The sequence below is a fragment of the Tachypleus tridentatus genome, chromosome 5 (genome assembly GCF_004210375.1).
Source record: "Tachypleus tridentatus isolate NWPU-2018 chromosome 5, ASM421037v1, whole genome shotgun sequence".
In the NCBI taxonomy this organism is placed as follows: Eukaryota; Metazoa; Arthropoda; class Merostomata; order Xiphosura; family Limulidae; genus Tachypleus; species Tachypleus tridentatus.
The window spans coordinates 46,954,799-46,976,310 of NC_134829.1; the positions used below are offsets into that span (position 1 = coordinate 46,954,799).

The following is a 21,512-nucleotide window of genomic DNA, read 5'->3' on the forward strand; positions in this document are numbered from 1 at the left end:
GAAACTTCACTTGGTCAACACTAAAACAAGAATGTAGAAACAATAGAAACTTTACTTGGTCAACACTAAAAGAACAATGTAGAAACAATAGAAACTTTACTTGTAGTTAACACTGCTAAAACAGTGTAGAAAGAATAGAAACTTCACTTGTAGTCAACACTGCAAGAACAATGCAGAAACAATAGAAACTTAACTTGTAGTCAACACTGCAAGAACAATGTAGAAAGAATAGAAACTTCACTTGTAATCAACACTGCAAAAACAATATAGAAACAATAGAAACTTCACTTGTAGTCAACACTAAAACAACAATGTAGAAACAATAGAAACTTCACTTGTAGTCAACACTAAAACAACAATGTAGAAACAATAGAAACTTCACTTGTACTCAATAGTAAAACAACAATGTAGAAACAATGGAAACTTCACTTGTAGTCAAAATTGCAAAAACAATGTAGTAACCACAGAAACTTCACTTGTAGTCAACACTAAAACAACAATGTAGAAACAACAGAAACTTCACTTGTAGTCAACACTAAAACATCAATGTAGAAACAATGGAAACTTCACTTGTAGTGAACACTAAAACAACAATGTAGAAATAATTGAAACTTCAATTGTAGTTAACACTGCAAGAACAATGTAGAAACAATAGAAACTAAACTTGTAGTCAACACTGCAAGAACAATGCAGAAACAATAGAAACTTAACTGGTAGTCAACACTAAAACAACAATGTAGAAAGAATAGAAACTTCACTTGTAGTCAACACTGCAAAAACAATATAGAAACAATAGAAACTTCACTTGTAGTCAACACTCAAACAACAATGTAGAAACAATAGAAACTTCACTTGTAGTCAACAGTAAAACAACAATGTAGAAACAATAGAAACTTTACTTCTAGTCAACCTTGCAAGAACAATGTAGTAACAACAAAAATTCACTTGTAGTCAACACAGCAAGAACAATGTAGAAACAATAAAAAATCACTTCTAGTAAACAGTGGAAGAACAATGTAGAAAGAATAGAAATTTCACTTGTAGTCAACACTGCAAGAACAATGTAAAAACAATAGAAACTTAACTTGTAGTCAACACTGCAAGAAAAATGTAGTAACCACAGAAACTTCAATTGTAGTGAACCTTGCAAGAACAATGTAGTAACTACAGAAACTTCACTTGTAATCAATTCTGCAAGAACAATGTAGAAACAATAGAAACTTCACTTGTTGTAAACACTACAAGAACAATGCAGAAACAACATAACTTCTCTTGTAGTCAACAACGCATAAACAATGTAGTAACTACAGAAACTTCACTTGTAGTTATCACTGCAAAAACAATGTTGTAACTACAGAAACTTCACATGTATTCAAAACTAAAACAACAATGTAGAAGCAATAGAAACTTCACTTGTAGTCATCTTTGCAAGAACAATGTAGTAACAACAAACATTAACTTGTATTTAACCCTGCAAGAACAATGTAGTAACTACAGAAACTTCATTTGTAGTCAACCTTGCAAGAAGAATTTAGTAACCACAGAAACTTCACTGTAGTGAACACTGCAACAACAATGTAGAAACAATAAAAAATTCACTTGTTGTCAACACTGGAAGAATAATGTAGAAACAATAGAAACTTCACTGTAGTCAAAACTGCACGAAATATTAAGAAACCATAGAAATTTAACTTGTAGTCAACACTAAAACAACAATGTCGAAACAATAAAAACTTCACTTGTAGTTAACACTGCAAGAACAATGTAGAAACAATAAAAACTTCACTTGTAGTTAACACTGCAAGAACAACGTAGAAACAATAGAAACTTCACTTGGTCAACACTAAAACAAGAATGTAGAAACAATAGAAACTTTACTTGGTCAACACTAAAAGAACAATGTAGAAACAATAGAAACTTCACTTGTAGTTAACACTGCAAGAACAATGCAGAAACATGGAAACTTCACTTGTAGTCAACACTGGATGAACAATGTAGTAACTACAGAAACTTCACTTGTAGTCAACACTGCAAGAACAACTTAGAAACAATAGAAATTTCACTTGTAGTTAACACTGGATGAACAATGTAGTAATTACAGAAACTTCACTTGTAGTCAACACTGCAAAAACAATGTAGTAACCACGGAAACTTCACTTGTAGTCAACACTAAAACAACAATGTAAAAACAATAGAAACTTCACTTGTAGTTAACACTGCAAGAATAATGTAAAAACATTAAAAACTTCACTTGTTGAAACTAAGAAATCCCCAAAGTGAGTGCACTTTTGTCTCCCGTGAGCAGCGATTCGGTTGTACAGAATTAAAATACGTGTATATTTGTATCACTCGTGAATAACAAGTTTATACAATTTCTCAATATGTCATGAATGCAATAAACGCAAACATGTTTGATCAGGATGTTTCATTAGGATGTCTTTTTAGTGTTTTGTGTTGAATGTAAAGATTTATCTACAAGAAATACTTTTATATTGTTAGTTACGTTGTTTTTTAGCAGATTACCTTGAACAGTTCCTACTGCTTATTTAGCGCCCTATTTTAGGAATGTCAGCCAAACATAATATTGACCTGTTTTGTAGACTATATTTTAAGAATCCGCATCTCAAGTTCAAGTTTTTGTTTCTTCAAAAGGAGTTACTTTATAATAACAAATGTTTATTAGATGAGCATGACCTTATAATGATCTAATTTCAAATGGATACAACTCGTAGATCATGATAAAATCATCATATAAATCTAATTATTAATAAAAACCTTCTCAGAATGTTGTGGTCTTAGAGAGTAATTTAGAGACATGTCCCACTTACTTCCCATTTTAGCCAACAGTTGAATTCGATCGTTGACATTTGTCGCTACCTTTCCATTGCAACCCGTTGTTGAAGTCATACTTCGACACGTCCCACTACTTCCCTCTTTTAATACACAGGTGCAGTAATTTGTTCACACGTCTCTGTTCCTCCCTATTTCAACCAACAGTTGGAAACGTGATTTGACATACGTCATTTCCTCTATGCTTTAACATATAGATTGCGTCATTTTTCACGTGTTTCCCTGTCTTCTTCATTTAACCTGCAGTCCAAGAGATATTTTTTACTACTTCCATTGTGTACTTCATTTAACCTATAGTTGGAGACAATTATTGATAGTTTCTACTCACTCGTTAATTTAACCTATAGTTGGAGACAATTATTGATAGTTTCTACTCACTCCTTCATTCAACCTATAGTTGGAGACAATTATTGATAGTTTCTACTCACTCGTTAATTCAAACTATAGTTGGAGACAATTATTGATAGTTTCTACTCACTCGTTAATTCAACCTATAGTTGGAGACAATTATTTATAGTTTCTACTCACTCGTTAATTTAACCTATAGTTGGAAACAATTATTGACAGTTTCTACTCACTCCTTCATTCAACCTATAGTTGGAGACAATTATTGATAGTTTCTACTCACTCGTTAATTTAACCCATAGTTGGAGACAATTATTGATAGTTTCTACTCACTCCTTCATTTAACCTATAATTGGAGACAATTATTGATAGTTTCTACTCACTCGTTAATTTAACCTATAGTTGTAGACAATTATTGATAGTGTCTACTCACTCCTTCATTCAACCTATAGTTGGAGACAATTATTGATAGTTTCTACTCACTCGTTAATCCAACCTATAGTTGGAGACAATTATTGATAGTTTCTACTCACTCGTTAATTTAACCTATAGTTGGAGACAATTATTAATAGTTTCTACTCACTCCTTCATTCAACCTATAGTTGGAGACAATTATTGATAGTTTCTACTCATTCGTTAATTTAACCTATAGTTGGAGACAATTATTGATAGTTTCTACTCACTCCTTCATTTAATCTATAGTTGGAGATAATTATTGATAGTTTCTACTCACTCCTTCATTTAACCTATAGTTGGAGACAATTATTGATAGTTTCTACTCACTCCTTCATTTAACCTATAGTTGGAGACAATTATTGATAGTTTCTACTCACTCCTTCATTTAACCTATAGTTGGAGACAATTATTGATAGTTTCTACTCACTCCTTCATTCAACCTATAGTTGGAGACAATTATTGATAGTTTCTACTCATTCGTTAATTTAACCTATAGTTGGAGACAATTATTGATAGTTTCTACTCACTCCTTCACTTAACCTATAGTTGGAGACAATTATTGATAGTTTCTACTCACTCCTTCATTTAACCTATAGTTGGAGATAATTATTGATAGTTTCTACTCACTCCTTCATTTAACCTATAGTTGCAGACAATTATTGATAGTTTCTACTCACTCCTTTATTTAACCTATAGTTGGAGAGAATTATTGATAGTTTCTACTCACTCCTTCATTTAACCTATAGTTGGAGACAATTATTGATAGTTTCTACTCACTCGTTAATTTAACTTATAGTTGGAGACAATTATTGATAGTTTCTACTCACTCCTTCATTTAACCTATAATTGGAGACAATTATTGATAGTTTCTACTCACTCCTTCATTCAACCTATAGTTGGAGACAATTATTGATAGTTTCTACTCACTCCTTCATTTAACCTATAGTTGGAGACAATTATTGATAGTTTCTACTCACTCCTTCATTCAACCTATAGTTGGAGACAATTATTGATAGTTTCTACTCACTCGTTAATTCAACCTATAGTTGGAGACAATAATTGATAGTTTCTACTCACTCGTTAATTCAACCTGTAGTTGGAGACAATCATTGATAGTTTCTACTCACTCGTTAATTTAACCTATAGTTGGAGACAATTATTGATAGTTTCCACTCACTCCTTCATTCAACCTATAGTTGGAGACAATTATTGATAGTTTCTACTCATTCGTTAATTTAACCTATAGTTGGAGACAATTATTAATAGTTTCTACTCACTCCTTCATTCAACCTATAGTTGGAGACAATTATTGATTGTTTCTTCTCACTTCTTCATTTAACCTATAGCTGGAAACAATTATTGATAGTTTCTACTCACTCGTTAATTTAACCTATAGTTGGAGACAATTATTGATAGTTTCTACTCACTCCTTCATTCAACCTATAGTTGGAGACAATTATTGATAGTTTCTACTCACTTCTTCATTTAACCTATAGCTGGAAACAATTATTGATAGTTTCTACTCATTCGTTAATTTAACCTATAGTTGGAGACAATTATTGATAGTTTCTACTCACTCCTTCACTTAACCTATAGTTGGAGACAATTATTGATAGTTTCTACTCACTCCTTCATTTAACCTATAGTTGGAGATAATTATTGATAGTTTCTACTCACTCCTTCATTTAACCTATAGTTGCAGACAATTATTGATAGTTTCTACTCACTCCTTCATTTAACCTATAGTTGGAGACAATTATTGATAGTTTCTACTCACTCCTTCATTTAACCTATAGTTGGAGACAATTATTGATAGTTTCTACTCACTCGTTAATTTAACCTATAGTTGGAGACAATTATTGATAGTTTCTACTCACTCCTTCATTTAACCTATAATTGGAGACAATTATTGATAGTTTCTACTCACTCGTTAATTTAACCTATAGTTGGAGACAATTATTGATAGTTTCTACTCACTCCTTCATTTAACCTATAGTTGGAGACAATTATTGATAGTTTCTACTCACTCCTTCATTCAACCTATAGTTGGAGACAATTATTGATAGTTTCTACTCATTCGTTAATTTAACCTAGAGTTGGAGACAATTATTAATAGTTTCTACTCACTCCTTCATTCAACCTATAGTTGGAGACAATTATTGATAGTTTCTACTCACTCGTTAATTCAACCTGTAGTTGGAGACAATTATTGATAGTTTCTACTCACTCGTTAATTTAACCTATAGTTGGAGACAATTATTGATAGTTTCCACTCACTCCTTCATTCAACCTATAGTTGGAGACAATTATTGATAGTTTCTACTCATTCGTTAATTTAACCTATAGTTGGAGACAATTATTAATAGTTTCTACTCACTCCTTCATTCAACCTATAGTTGGAGACAATTATTGATAGTTTCTACTCACTTCTTCATTTAACCTATAGCTGGAAACAATTATTGATAGTTTCCACTCACTCCCTCACATAACCTATAGTTCTGGTCGTGTTGACATGTTTTCACTTCATCCCGTTTCAAATCTAAAGCACACGGTCTAAAAAGATTTAAAGAAAAATGTACTATTCTTTATCCCTATTGGACTGTCTGTACTAGAGAAAAGCTTTCTAATGATAGAGAGGTGAAGAACTGACGCTGCTCTTCAAACAGATTGAGATATGGAAAGCTTAACCAGTGGTTTAAAATGTGAGAACTAACTGGTATCCATAGCAACTTTCTCGCAACATTAGTTTCTATAGCAACAATTTTTCGTTTATGTTTTTAACGTAATATCTACATTTGTTTTTCTGTAGGAAGCAGAGAAGCCGCTTTCATTCACGCTATCTTCAGTACCGGTGTCGTTCAAGCTGTCACCGAAGCGTGCAGCTCGGAAATCTCACCGTCTGCGCCTGTGACCGCTCGCGTCAGGGCCACGTTACCACCGCGGAAGGTTGGAAATGGGGCGGATGCTCAGACAACGTGCGTTACGGCATCTCTTTTGCTCGACTCTTCGTCGATTCAGCCGAGAAAGCTCTCCGAAAATCGACGCCAGGAGAGAAGAATTCGGAAAATAAGAAGGAATCCCGGGAAAAGCGAAGGCAGCATGTTCAAGCAATAATGAACTTGCATAATAATAACGTCGGTAGACTGGTAAGTAATAATAATAGTAGTTAAGAATTCAACACAACACGCAAAAACTATTAAAGTGATAACAATTGTTTCGCCCGACGTTTCCCACAAATAGGCCCCGGCATGGCCTGGTGGTTACGCAACTTGTCTCGCAATCTGAGGGTCTCGAGTTCGAATCCCCGTCACACCAAACATGCTCGCCCTTTCAGCCGTTGGGGTGTTATAATGTTACGGTCAATCCAACTATTCGTTGGTAAAAGAGTATCCCAAGAGTTAGCGGTGGGTGGTGGTGACTAGCTGCCTTCCCTCTAGTCTTACACTGCTAACTTAGGGACGGCTAGCGCAGATATCCCTAGAGTAGCTTTGCGCGAAATTCAAAAAACAAACAAACGAACATTCACAGAAAATTCATTCTAAATAGAAAGTACGATTTTTGTTATTGTTGTTTGTGGTTAAACACAAAGCTACAAAATGGGCTATCTATGTCTGACAACCACGAAACCCAGTTTCTAGCATTTTAAGTCCGCAGACATGCCGCTGTGCCACTATGGGAGGGGGCAAATAAAGTGCGATAGAACAATAAAGTGTAAAATTTCAGGGGAGGGTGTAGCTTTGAAAATAGGCGCATCATTTGCGAACTTCTCCAGTTTTACAGTTGGCGCACACAGGCTGATTACATAACACAGTTTCTAGTAACGACAAAATATAACATCAGAATTTATAAAATTAAATTAATATCGTGTCGTACTAACGATCTGCACGATACACTTTAGCTGTGGAAAACAACAACAAATGACTGTGTACCATTATCAATTGTAGTATGTATGATCAACAAATCTATTATCAATAGTAGTATGTATGATCAACAAATCTATTAACAATAGTAGCATGCATGATCAACAAATCTATTATCAATAGTAGTATGTATGATCAACAAATCTATTATCAATTGTAGTATGTATGATCAACAAATCTATTAACAATAGTAGCATGCATGATCAACAAATCTATTATCAATAGTAGTATGTATGATCAACAAATCTATTATCAATAGTAGTATGTATGATCAACAAATCTATTAAATATCAAGATATTTAATGTAACTAGACATTAATTACTACTAGAATGGGCACCTACTGTTTGTTTGAAGTTAATCATAAAGCTACACAATGGGGTATTTATACTGTGATCAGAAGGGATAACAAAATTTGGATTCTAGGCGTTTAAGTCCGCAGACATACTGCTGTGCCACTGAGGGTCTGCATGTTAAGACAGACCAATGTTCTGTCAGATCGTTTGACCCGAAATAAACGCAGACATACTGCTGTGCCACTTAGGGTCTGCATGTTAAGACAGACCAATGTTCCGTCAGATCGTTTGACCCGAAATAAAACCACTTCATTACGTTTATAACTTGTCGTTTATCAGTTTACTACTAGACTTTGATAACTGTATAGCCTACTACTCACGGCTACGATTGGTATCCAATCGCCATCACCTTACTGGAAATATTTGAATCATAAAATTAATAAACACTCACACATTAGTGTAACAGAGAATTGTAGAAACAAAACAACTAGGATTGAGTGATATTCTAGGAGTCGTAAAGAGGTGTTTTTTTTTTGTTTATTTGTTTTCAATTTTGCGCAGAGCTACAATAGGATTATCTGCGCTAGCTGTCCCTAATTTAGCAGCGTCAAACCACAGGAAAGCCAGCTAGTCATCACCACCCTCCGCCAACTATTGGGCTACCTTTAACCAGCTAATAGTGGGATTGATCGTAACATTATAACGCACCTTTAGCTGAAAGCGCGAACATGTTTTATGTGACGGGAATTCGAACCCGCGACTCTCAGTTCCCTACCCATCTGGCCATACAGGACAAAGGGCTTCTGAAAACCCAGTTATTGTAGGTGTCTAGTCTGCTGAGCTGGTTAACGAGTCACAAGTGTTCTATATGCAGCTTGGACAGTAATTCACACTGTTCTCGTTGGAGTTTTAGATATAATGGTACGAAATTAACCCTCAAATTACCTTTACTGGTGTACATTCTGAGTTTCCTAAACATTCTTATCTGGATTATTAGTGATATGGAATGTTCAGTGTTTATACTTAGATATCTGCTACTTCTGTGTGCATAGTTAATTTAAGTTTTAGATCAATAGAAGTGTACATTTCTTATTCACAGACACTTTCAGATTGGCGAAAAACAAGCGAAAAATTATTCATCTGGTTATTTATCGATATTATTTGTACGGTTAATTTGTTTGTTTATACGTCGAATTTCGCGCAAAGTTAATAAAGAGTTATCGACGCTACCCGTCGCTAATTTAGCAATGATAGCCTAAAAGGAAAACAGCTGGTCAACACCGCCTACCGTCAATTCATAGGCTACTTTTTTATCAACAGACAGTGGTATTGATTTTCATATTATAACGCCCCCACGGCTGAAAGTGAGACGATATTCGGTGACGGATTCAAATCCGGAGTTGAGAGTCGAACGCCCTATTCACCAATCCATGTTAGCCCCCACGTTTAAATTAATGGTATGTTATTTTTATTGTCAGTGTTTGCCGTATTAAAATAGCTATAGTTTCTACCACTGTGTATTGATTCACGATTCGACAGTATCTGTTGATAGGTTGTAAGCATAACAGCCTGTTACGAATAGCTGTTCAACTCGGAATCTAAATAGTTCGTACTAAACGTGAATTACACACGGCGATTGCAATACCTTTATGAGGCGGCGAAACCTATATGAGAGTTGATAGTTTCTTATCCACTGGATTTCACGTTAAATACAGAAAAAATGTCCGCAGTGGATATTATGTCAAATACAGCGAACCTTCAGCAGGTTCCTTGTTAAATAAATGGAACTTCTCCACTGAGCAGGTTCCTTGTTAAATAAATGGAACTTCCCCACTGAGCAGGTTCCTTGTTAAATACATGGAACTTCCCCACTGAGCAGGTTCCTTGTTAAATACATGGAACTTCTCCACTGAGCAGGTTCCTTGTTAAATACATGGAACTTCCCCACTGAGCAGGTTCCTTGTTAAATAAATGGAACTTCCCCACTGAGCAGGTTCCTTGTTAAATAAATGGAACTTCCCCACTGAGCAGGTTCCTTGTTAAATACATGGAACTTCTCCACTGAGCAGGTTCCTTGTTAAATACATGGAACTTCCCCACTGAGCAGGTTCCTTGTTAAATAAATGGAACTTCCCCACTGAGCAGGTTCCTTGTTAAATAAATGGAACTTCCCCACTGAGCAGGTTCCTTGTTAAATAAATGGAACTTCCCCACTGAGCAGGTTCCTTGTTAAATACATGGAACTTCCCCACTGAGCAGGTTCCTTGTTAAATACATGGAACTTCCCCACTGAGCAGGTTTCTTGTTAAATACATGGAACTTCCCCACTGAGCAGGTTCCTTGTTAAATAAATGGAACTTCCCCACTGAGCAGGTTCCTTGTTAAATAAATGGAACTTCTCCACTGAGCAGGTTCCTTGTTAAATAAATGGAACTTCCCCACTGAGCAGGTTCCTTGTTAAATACATGGAACTTCTCCACTGAGTATTACGTTATATACCGGATATTGTGTTACATGCAGCAAACTTTTTCATCAGATTTCCTTTAAGTAGAATGAATACTCGTGATAAAATGACATTAGACAGCAAATATTGTTTCGCTTTCGCATTCCTCTTGGCCCGGCATGGCCAGGTGGTTGGGGCGCTCGACTCGTAATCTGAGAGCCGCGAGTTCGAATCCCCGTCACACCAAATATGCTCGCCCTTTCAGCTGTGGAGGCGTTATAATGTAACGGTCAATCCCAATTTTCGTTGGTAAAAAAGTGGCCCAAGAATTGGCGGTTGGTGGTGATGACTAGCTGTCTTCCCTCTAGTGTTATAATGCTAAATTAGGGACGGCAAGCGCGGATAACCCTCGTGTAGCTTTGCGCAAAATTCAAAACAAACAAACATTTCTCTAAACTTCCTCTTCAAAAGAATTTCACGACCTCGGCGTCGCCTAGAGGCTATCGTGTTGAACTGTAAATCAGTGTTTGGTTCATACTACCATGAAATCACGTTTCTCACGTTGGGGACCATGAATAGTGAAGATCAAATTCCACTATTAGATTAAAGTGGCCCAAGAATTGGTGGTGGGCGTTTTGGACAAGAGAGCTGCTACTCTCTTTCGTTCAAACTTTAGGGTCAGCTAGCAAAGATAGCCCTCGGGTGGCCATGTGTAAATAGCTGAACTAGCCGAAAAAAACAACAAACTTTATATCAAAAGTAATTAGAAACATAATTATATGTATACATATTGATTTATTCATGGTAACGTTACTTATATTATAACAACATTTGAACAACAGTATGAAAATATATCTGAACGTGAGCGAAGAATTGGGAAAGATATTAGAAACACCGGTCATGTTTTCCTAATGAAAGTAAATAGGCCACCAGAACTAGATAGAATAAGTGAACCTGGCTTCTTACAAACAGTAGTTAGACCACTAAAACCACCAAACAGAACAACTGAATTTGGCTTCTTACCGACAAGAGATGACCATCCAAACCAGATAGAACGAATGAACTTCGCTTCTTATCAGCAAGTGATAAAAACCACCAAAACCAATCCGAATAAGAGAATCTGGCTATTTGGTATATAGTAAAAACTGGCTTCTTACTAACAGTAGAAATACAATCCAAACTAGAAAGCAAAAATGGACTTAGTAATGTCAAGAAAACCCACTTGTAGAGAAATATATATGTAAAAACGGCTTTTGTGAACCTGACGATGTCCAAAGAAGGTCGAAACGTTGTTCACTCCTCTACGTAAAAAAAGTTTCTCAACCCAAACGAGCCGTTTTTACATATATAAAAATGAACTTGGTTTCTTACTAACAGGAGTCACAATATTAAATGAACTTGGTTCTTTACTAACAGGAGTCACAATATTAAATGAACTTGGTTTCTTACTAACAGGAGTCACAATATTAAATGAACTTGGTTTCTTACTAACAGGAGTCACAATATTAAATGAACTTGGTTTCTTACTAACAGGAGTCACAATATTAAATGAACTTGGTTTCTTACTAACAGGAGTCACAATATTAAATGAACTTGGTTTCTTACTAACAGGAGTCACAATATTAAATGAACTTGGTGTCTTACTAACAGGAGTCACAATATTAAATGAACTTGGTTTCTTACTAACAGGAGTCACAATATTAAATGAACTTGGTTTCTTACCAACAGGAGTCACAATATTAAATGAACTTGGTTTCTTACTAACAGGAGTCACAATATTAAATGAACTTGGTGTCTTACTAACAGGAGTCACAATATTAAATGAACTTGGTTTCTTACTAACAGGAGTCACAATATTAAATGAACTTGGTTTCTTACCAACAGGAGTCACAATATTAAATGAACTTGGTTTCTTACTAACAGGAGTCACAATATTAAATCCAGACTGAACCGGTGAAGTCATTTTCTTATTTACAGTAAATAGATCAACTTAAGCAGACAGAACGAGTGAACTTGGCTTCTTACCATCAGGCGATGGACCATAAAATCCAAACATAACAGCTGAGCTTAGCTTCTAGTAACAGTAATTAGACGATCAAAACCAGACATAACGAGTGAAATTGGCTTGTCTTAAAAGTAGTTAGAACACCAAAACCAGACAGGAAAAGGGAAATTGACTTATTTAAAACAATAGTCAGACCACCAAAATTAGTTAAAACAAGTGAAATTCGCTTATTTAAAACAGTAGTTAGACCAACAAAATTAGACAAAACAAGTGAAATTGGCTTATTTTAAAAGTAGCTAGACCACCAAAACAAGAATGAACAAATGAAATTGGCTTATTTTAAACAGTTGTTAGACCACCCAAACCAGACATAACGAGTGAAATTGGCTTGTCTTAAAAGTAGTTAGAACACCAAAACCAGACAGAAAAAGCGAAATTGGCTTATTTTAAACAGCACTTAGACGACCAATACCAGACAGAACGAGTGAAATTGGTTTATTTTAAAAGTGCTTAAATCATCAAACCACACAGAATAACTGAAATTGGCTTAATTTAAACAACAGTTAGACCACCAAAACCAGACAGAACGAGTGAAATTGGTTTATTTTAAAAGTACTTAGACCACCCAAACCAGACAGAACAAGTGAAATTGGCTTATTTTAAAAGCATTCATACCATCAAAACCAGAAAGAACAACTGAAACTGGCTTAATTTAAAAATTACTTAGACCACCAAAACCAGACAGAACAAGTGAAAAAAATATATTATTTTTAAACAGAAATTAAACCATAAAACCAGAGAAAACAACCGGACGTGGCTTATTATAAACTGTAGTTAGACCATCCAAACCACACAAAATAAGTGAACTTAGTTTTTAACGACTGTAGATAGACTATTGAAACCATGAAAAACACGTCATCTTGGCTTCTTACGAACATGAGCCAGATAACGTTAACCAGACAGAAGAAATTAATTCTAATTTTTAATTGTAAGAGATTAATCAAGAAACAAGACAGTTCAAACGAGTTTGATTTGTTACCAATATTTCCAAGTGTACAATTGTTGATTTAAAAGTGTTTAAAGTGGCTTGAAATAACAAGAAACAAAAACAAACTAAAATCAAATGTATTATTATAGTGAACCCACGGTAATTTTAACAATTTATTTTAAAATTACTCACTTGAATGAATTATATATATATATATATATTTCAATTAATTTTAATTATATATATATATCAATAAATTTTAAGAACAACGTAGAAAAAACCTATGACGATATGAAAGAAAGCAAAATAACAACTGTCTGTTTTCGTCTCTATGAATTTTTTATACTATTGTAACTTTTTAGGCATGTATGTTGTACGTCAGCTATCTTGACTCAACGCCCGGCATGGCCGAGCGTGTTGAGGCGTGCGACTCGTAATCTGAGGGTCGCGGGTTCCCATCCCCGTCGCGCCATGCTAACCATGCTCGGTCTTTTCTGCCGTGGGGGCGTTATAATGTTACGGTCAATCTCACTATTCGTTAGTAAAAAAAGTAGCCCGAGAGTTGGCGGTGGGTGGTGATGATTAGCTGCCTTCTCTCTAGTCTTACACTGCTAAATTAGGGACGGCTAGCACAGATAACCCTCGAGTAGCTTTGTGCAAAATTCAAACAAACAAACATCTTGACCCAAAATTATTTGATTTATTGTGCGCTAGAAACAGAACCACCCCCTTGTTCAATATAACCCTTGTTTAATATAACCCTTGTTTCTCTCCCCTCCTCTATTACTCGTGCAATTTCTAGATGTGTAGCTGGATCAGTTTTATTTTGCTAGATAATTTTCCAGCTAGTTGTCATTAGTATCACATGAATATGTATATTTCCACCGTATTGTAGTGGAAACAACTAACGCATGCGCAGTAAGTGAGATTATAATGACGGGATTTGTTCCTCACAGACAGGTTTTTAATATCTCTTCTCAGTGCCTTGGAGGCATGAAAATACACACACACACACACACATATGTTTCGGTGGTTTTTGCAGAACAAATGGTGTTAAGCCTATAGACTTTTTTAATAGTGGCAGCTCAGAAAATCCTTTTCTTCAAATTACTGGCAGGCATGAGGTGACCCATCATCAGTTTTGGCTTCATCCATGTGTTATCTTTATTTCAGGCCTCAGTTTTGAATAGTCCGATAATATATTGTTATACAGCAGACCTGATTGTGATATATTTTAATAACCGCAGAACCTTTTACGCCAGTTTCGTGCTTCTTGGCTTATGAAAACCACCTAGGTGGAATGTCAGGGAACAAAGTAACGTTGTGTGGTCTCCTGACCTAACCCTAACTCCGCCACCACACGGGCGGTGCCGGGATTATCTTGAAGAATTTTGCAGATAACCTGAATATATACGTAATTAAAGCTATCAAGGAAGGCTTTATGATAACGGTAATTGCTGATAATTAAGCCGCCAAGAGTGTATAGTGCTGAAGAGAGACAGGGAAGTAGTGATGGCCAGACTGGTTTAAATATTCATTGGTTGTTGTGGGAGTCCATGGAGGCCACACAAGCAGCACCTCACAAGAGCAACCCTTTACTGGATACTTGAAATTTCTTTACTACTTTAAATTCAAGGATATTAAGCTTAAAGTATTACAGTCTTTTTCACTTGTATTTCATGTTACATCAGTTACGGACTTTTTTTTATTATTATTACTGTGACCTAATAATATTTAGATGGGCCTACAGTTGGCGGTACAATACCAGGAATCCGTTTCAAGAATTCTGTTTAAACACTGAAAGGCATGAGCCATATATTCTATTTATTGAATCAACATCAGTAAAGCTGTTAGTAAAGATAAAATACTGACAGTGTCCTTCAAGACTAAATATCTCATTTTAAGAAAGAACTCTGACAAATAAACCCAAAGATTCTTGATATTTTCTCGTTTTAAAGAATCGTTGAGATTACTAATTTAAAAATATACATATAATTAAAAGCAGAAAAAAATGTATCTCTTTGATTTTTGCTGCATAGCTTCCGGTTTTAAGTTTTAAAACTGTACTCTAGTATACAGTGGCAGATTTAAGATTGTGTAGGCCCAGTGGCTTATATCCCATGTAATTTTAATATAATAAAATTATCAATGGGTCCCCAATAAAACCACGGGCCCTGGGGCTGAACCCCTTCTAGCCACTACCTAAATACACCACTGCTAGTGCACATGACAATTTCCAGTTTTGGTTTGTTCTGAAACTCGCCCAAAGCTAGACGAGGGCTATCTGGGCTAATTGTCCCTAATTTTGCAGTGCAAGACTAGAGGAAAGGTAGTTTGTCATCACCACCCACCGTCAACTCTTGGGCTACTCTTTTACCAATGAATAATGAGATTGACCGTCACATTGTAACGCCCCTACGGCTGAAATGGCGAGGACGTGTGGTAGATATAAAAGGAATAATTCGTAACAATCTCTGTCATGTAATTTTTTGTGACGAAAACGAATTATGACTTTGTTTCATAACTTACCGCCATCTATTGTGTAGTACTGTAAGTATATTCAAAAGAATGATACTAAATCTGCCAAGGACTTTATTAAAATAGGAAATCTGACTATAAGAACCCAATATTTACAGAACCATTTCACAAAAGCAGCACGCCCGTATTAAATTACATCTAAAACGTGAAAATTATATTGTTTCGGCAAAAGTCTTACGGGGAAAAAATCTATGAATTTCCAAAAAGGATAACACGTCTGGTTGAACATTTCGATGTTAACAAAGTAGCAAATTTTTTTTGTTACAATAAAAGACAGAAATCAACCATAAGAATAGAAATCAGGTGGAAAAAAATTGCTCTCCCGTTTGAATAAAAACAAAACAAAAATTTAGGCCTTTCAAACCTATCAGAGGAAAATTGTTTGTTTGTGAGAACAAAATAGCTAGAGGACACTTTTAAGTTTGTTTTTTTTTGTTGTTGATTTTATAAAAAATATGAGGCATTAGGTGCTTGAAAGATTCGTGGCACAGGCCAATAGGTGCTGGAATTTTTGACGTTTCAGTGTGATGTCGATCTTGGTTTTCTATTCTGATCTTTCAAGACACCAACTGATAATTCTGGGCCCCTATGTTTGTGCCTAGCGACGTCTCAGATAAGATGTTACCTTACCTTAAATTAAACATATAAAATCAACCACAAAACTGATATTCAAAAAGGGATGGTTCTTGTATATACAAAACCATCAAATATAAATTTATACACTTTGAGAACCAAATATATATTTATGTATGTATATATATATCATTTAACTACTAATTTTCGAAAATAGGTATGGAATTATAGTTTCTTAATTTTAAAAAAAGAACATGGTACTTAGGCCTAAGGTAAAATACTTCAGTAGAATAGCGTGAATTTTATCTTGAAGCTTCACTATTACAACATTACTCTGTTCAATTGAATGTTATAGTATTCGGTATATGCACGTCGGAATTAAAATCTGTGTGGCCTGTGAAGATCAAAGTTCTAAATGAATCAATCTTATCGAAAATGCGCATGTCGAAGGCAACTGGAAACTGAAAAGGTTAGGGTCTGTACTATCCTGGAAAGGTTTTACAGTTAGAGTAGCAGTTCGGGGCGTATTGTGATCCAATAAAGGACCAGAATGAAATGTAAACTGCTGTAAGAACTGTATGCACAACTGACTGTACTTCAATCACAACAGCTGAAGGCTGTGTGTGTGAAAACTATAACTTTGTGGGTTAATATTTGCAGCTGTAAGAGCTAATATGTATGACTAACCCCAGTTTACTTAGAAGAGCTGATGACAGTGTGTGTGTAAAACCTCTATATCTTTGAGAGTTAAAATATATAAAAGACGTACCTGTTTTTATTACAGTAGCTTTGATTGAAGAACTGTTTGTAATCTAAAAACCACAAAACTTCATCTTGGTTTGATTGTGATAAATGTAACTGTCAGTAACAAGTTTTTTAACTCTCTAAGTAAATTTCATAACCCAACCCATCGAGCCGTGATATTCATGTGTATTTCTTTTATCATAGTCCTTTCAGTTCTTCTCTTGTCGGACCGACGTGGCCACGTAGTTAGGGGCTTTTGACTAGTAATCTGAGGGTTGTGGGTTCGAATCCTCGTAACACCAAACATGTTCGCTCTTTCAGGCAAAGGAGCGTTATACGAGGTCTGTTAAAAAAATACGCGGACTGACGTCATAAAACAAAATGTACTTTATTTAGAAGTTACAGGTCTGGGACGCCTTCAAAGTACTCTCCTCCCCAACGCACACACTTATCCCAACGGTGTTTCCACTTGTTGAAACAGTCCTGGTACGCTTCTTTTGTAATGTCCTCCAGCACCTTCGTCGCATTTGCCTTAATCTCGGGAATCATCTCAAATCTTCTTCCTTTCAAGGGTCTTTTGAGTTTGGGGAACAAGAAAAAATCGCAAGGAGCAAGGTCAGGTGAGTAGGGGGGGGGGAAGAACAGTGATCGAGTGTTTGGACAAAAACTCACGAGTTCTGAGTGCTGAATTTCGCAGCAACGCGGTGCATCTTCAATTTTTCGGTCAAAATTTCGTAACAAGATCCAACTGAAATCCCACACTCTTCAGCAAGCTCCCTGACAGTCAGACGTCGATTTGCCCGCACCAGGGTGTTGATTTTGTCGACGTGTGGGTCGTCAGTTGACGTGGAAAGACGTCCAGGACGCTCATCATCTTCAATGGACTGTCCACCATCCTTAAAACGTTCATGCCACTTGAAACATGCCGTACGATTCATAGCAACATCACCGTAAGCCGTGTTAAGCATAGCAAAAGTTTCAGTCGCAGATTTTCACAGTTTAACACAAAATTTCACAGCAAGTCGTTGCTCATTTGGGTCATTCATTCTGAAATCCGCCAAACGAAAAAATTGCACTTCACTTAAAACCGCGTAGCTAATACATAAATGAAAATATCTGCAATCGGGAAATGGCGTCGTAATCAGCTAATCTGTGCGAACCTAGTGATACCAAGCGGATTCCCCTGGAACCAACTGAAGCCGCGCAATTCAAACAGTCCGCGTATTTTTGAACAGCCCTCGTATAAGCGACGGTCAATCCCACTATTCGTTGATAAAAAGAGTAGCCCAAGAGTTGGCGGTGGGTGGTGATGACTAGCTGCCTTCCTTCTAGTCTTACACTGCTAAATTAGAAACGGTTAGCGTAGGTAGCCCTCGTGTAGCTTTACGTGAAATTAAAAAAAACTAGCAAACCTATTCTTGCTTAACAAATTTCTTTCAAAGCAGAACTAAGCTCATCCAATCACTTTTGAAAAGTAGGTCTCGAAACAATAAGAATGTCTCCTCTCATTACAACATGACGTATGTTACAGGATTTAGTTTTAGGTTGTTTAACCTGTTTATTGTTTACATACGTTTCTCGTAAAAGTTGTTTGGCGTGTTCACTGTTGACGTACGTTTATTGTGTAAGCTGTTTGACCCATTTACTGTTCACAAACGTTTATTTCGTAAGTTGTTTAACGCGTTTATTGTTTACATATATTGATTGTCTAAGTTCTTAACTCGTTTACTTACGTAAACTTACGTTTCTGAGTAAAGCAAATATAGAAATATCTCTGCAATGTCTTAGGCAAACGTGAAGTAGCAGTTATGACAATTTGATATAGTAAATCGGTGTCTTATGTTTTCATAAATGTTTCTCCCGTTAGGCGGTGTCCAAGCACATGCAGAGAAAGTGCCGTTGCCATGGTGTTTCCGGCTCCTGTCAGCTAAAGACATGTTGGGAGAAACTGCCATCGTTTTATGAAGTAGGATCTCGTCTCAAGGAAAAGTACGAAGAATCCGTTAGGGTTAGGAAAGGCAGAAGAAGGTTACGACGTCGGGACAAACGGAGACATAAAATCAGGAAACAAGAGCTCGTACATATTCGGAGGTCTCCAAATTTTTGTGTTCCTGACCTTTCAAAGGGCGTTCTTGGTACTAACGGACGTCAGTGTAACAAAACTTCTACAAGTTCTGACGGTTGTGACCTGTTGTGCTGCGGTCGAGGGTACAACACGCAGCTGATAAGACATAGTGAAAGGTGTAACTGTAAATTCCACTGGTGTTGCTACGTGACTTGCAAAACATGTGTGACTGATGTCGAGATCTACACCTGTAAGTGACAAACATCCGTTGATGTTCGACTAGTATAACATTTACCGTCCGTTCAGCGATATACCAAAAACCAACCACAGTTCTCAGGCACACAGATACGGGTGAGAAAACGATACGTGGTTGGATAACTTTTTTTTTTTTGACACAATACTAAATCATCGTGTCGAACCTTGGACCGTTGGTACATTTTGTATATGGCAGAAGAAAAAAGGGGAAAAAAACCAGAATACAATTTCTATATCCGGTATGAGTGACGGATAGTCGTAGACCAGATTCCGACGGATCATAATGTGGAGTTTCATGACTGTCATGACAGTGAGAATTATCCGTATAGTTTATTACAGTTCGAGTGTTATAATATAGCTTTGCATTTATACAGTCAGTGACTGTGATAAAGTAGAGAGCAAATGTTGATACCGTATGTACCAAATCATGCAGATAGTAATACCGTATATATCAAATCATGCAAATATTAATACCGTATATATCAAATCATGCAAATATTAATACCGTATATACCAAATCATGCAGATATTATTACCATACGTACCAAATTATGTAAATATTAATACCGTATATATCAAATCATGCAGATGGTAATACCGTATGTACCAAATCATACAGATATTAAAACCACATGAACTAAACCATGCAGAGATGTAACCATAAGAATATATTATTGTTAGTTATTAAGTCATCGTAAATATATTGAAAACCCTAGTAGTAATAGAATTGAAACGTAACCATGCTGTTTAAGGAGAAATAATTCATTGTTATGAGCCTCAGTTTGTGTTCGTATCACCTTTTAAATCAAACTGAACGCCATTTTACGTTTTAAGCCTAACGTCACAATAATTATAAAGCCTTACATTATAAACTGTGCCTTAATTACGTCACCTGAATATTTTCTGTCAAAGGTTTTATTTTTAATTTATAAGATGGTATCAAAAACATCTAAGTATTTTTTAAAAATAAAATCGACAATATGCTCATTTCATTATTTAAGTAGCTGGAACTAATCTTTTTGTATTACTTTTCTACAAAGTGTCTTCATGAAAACCGTACTATTCAAGACTATTTTACGTTAACAGAATTACATACAAATAAAGGTTACTAAAATAAGTTGCTTTTGTTTTCTTTGGTTCACCACTGGGAACACAACCGCGTATTTTGTTGGGAGAAAGTTCGATAAGTTAGAACCTCTAATTATGTACAATCTTATCTTCGGTTAGCGACCTTATTCACGCGCTCACTAAGAAACGTAATTGTATTTAGTGACGTTATCCATTCATTCACCTAGAAGCATGTGTTTTATTAATAATGTCGTTCACGTTTCACTACTAGTATGTGAAACAATTATATTCAGAGAGTTTTGTTTGTTTGTTTCTATTGAATGTCATTCAAGAATGTGACCGAATTATTTTACTAAAATATTGTCACTTTAACAACAGAAATGATCAGTACCTCTACTGTGGGACAACGGTATTTCTATAGACTCACACCGCTAGAAACCGGTTTTTGATAGCTGGTGGTCAGAGCACATATCGCCCATTGTATATCCTTGTGCTTCATTCTAAACAAACGTTACCTTTACGAACTCCGTACTGTTAATAGTTTAAGATTTGAATTTGATCATAACTAAGACGAGATAAATCTATTTGCTCTATGAAACATTTTGTATTCCAACATCCTTTAAAATTAACTCTTTTTTTTTCTGTCTGCTAAGAACGTATATAAATTTTAATCATGTTGACATGAAGTGAGTTTGTTGCATGAAATATTGTGTTGCCATCTAGCGTTAGAAAAAGACATGACGTCGACCTCCTTAGGACGAATTTTCCATTCATTTTTTGAGTATCAATAAATCAGAGTTATCTGTTCTTCGTTCGGACGAATCCAAGAAAATGCTACAAAAATCTTATATTCTTCTATAATCATGAATTAGAATAAAAACTAATAGCATGAAATATTGTGTTGCCATCTAGCGTTAGAAAAAGACATGACGTCGACCTCCTTAGGACGAATTTTCCATTCTTTTTTC

At 35.7% G+C, this 21,512-nt stretch overlaps 1 pseudogene across 1 annotated transcript in view; it reads left to right on the forward strand.

Annotated features, from left to right (window-relative positions):
- LOC143250350 (protein Wnt-16-like) overlaps positions 1-20,587 on the forward strand; it is a 34,340-nt pseudogene extending 13,753 nt beyond the window's left edge. Inside the window, exons 2-3 of the transcript XR_013028148.1 lie at positions 6,461-6,797; positions 19,024-20,587. The product of XR_013028148.1 is annotated as a protein Wnt-16-like (transcript). The remainder of the gene's footprint in view (positions 1-6,460; positions 6,798-19,023) is intronic.
- Positions 20,588-21,512: the final 925 nt, after the last annotated feature.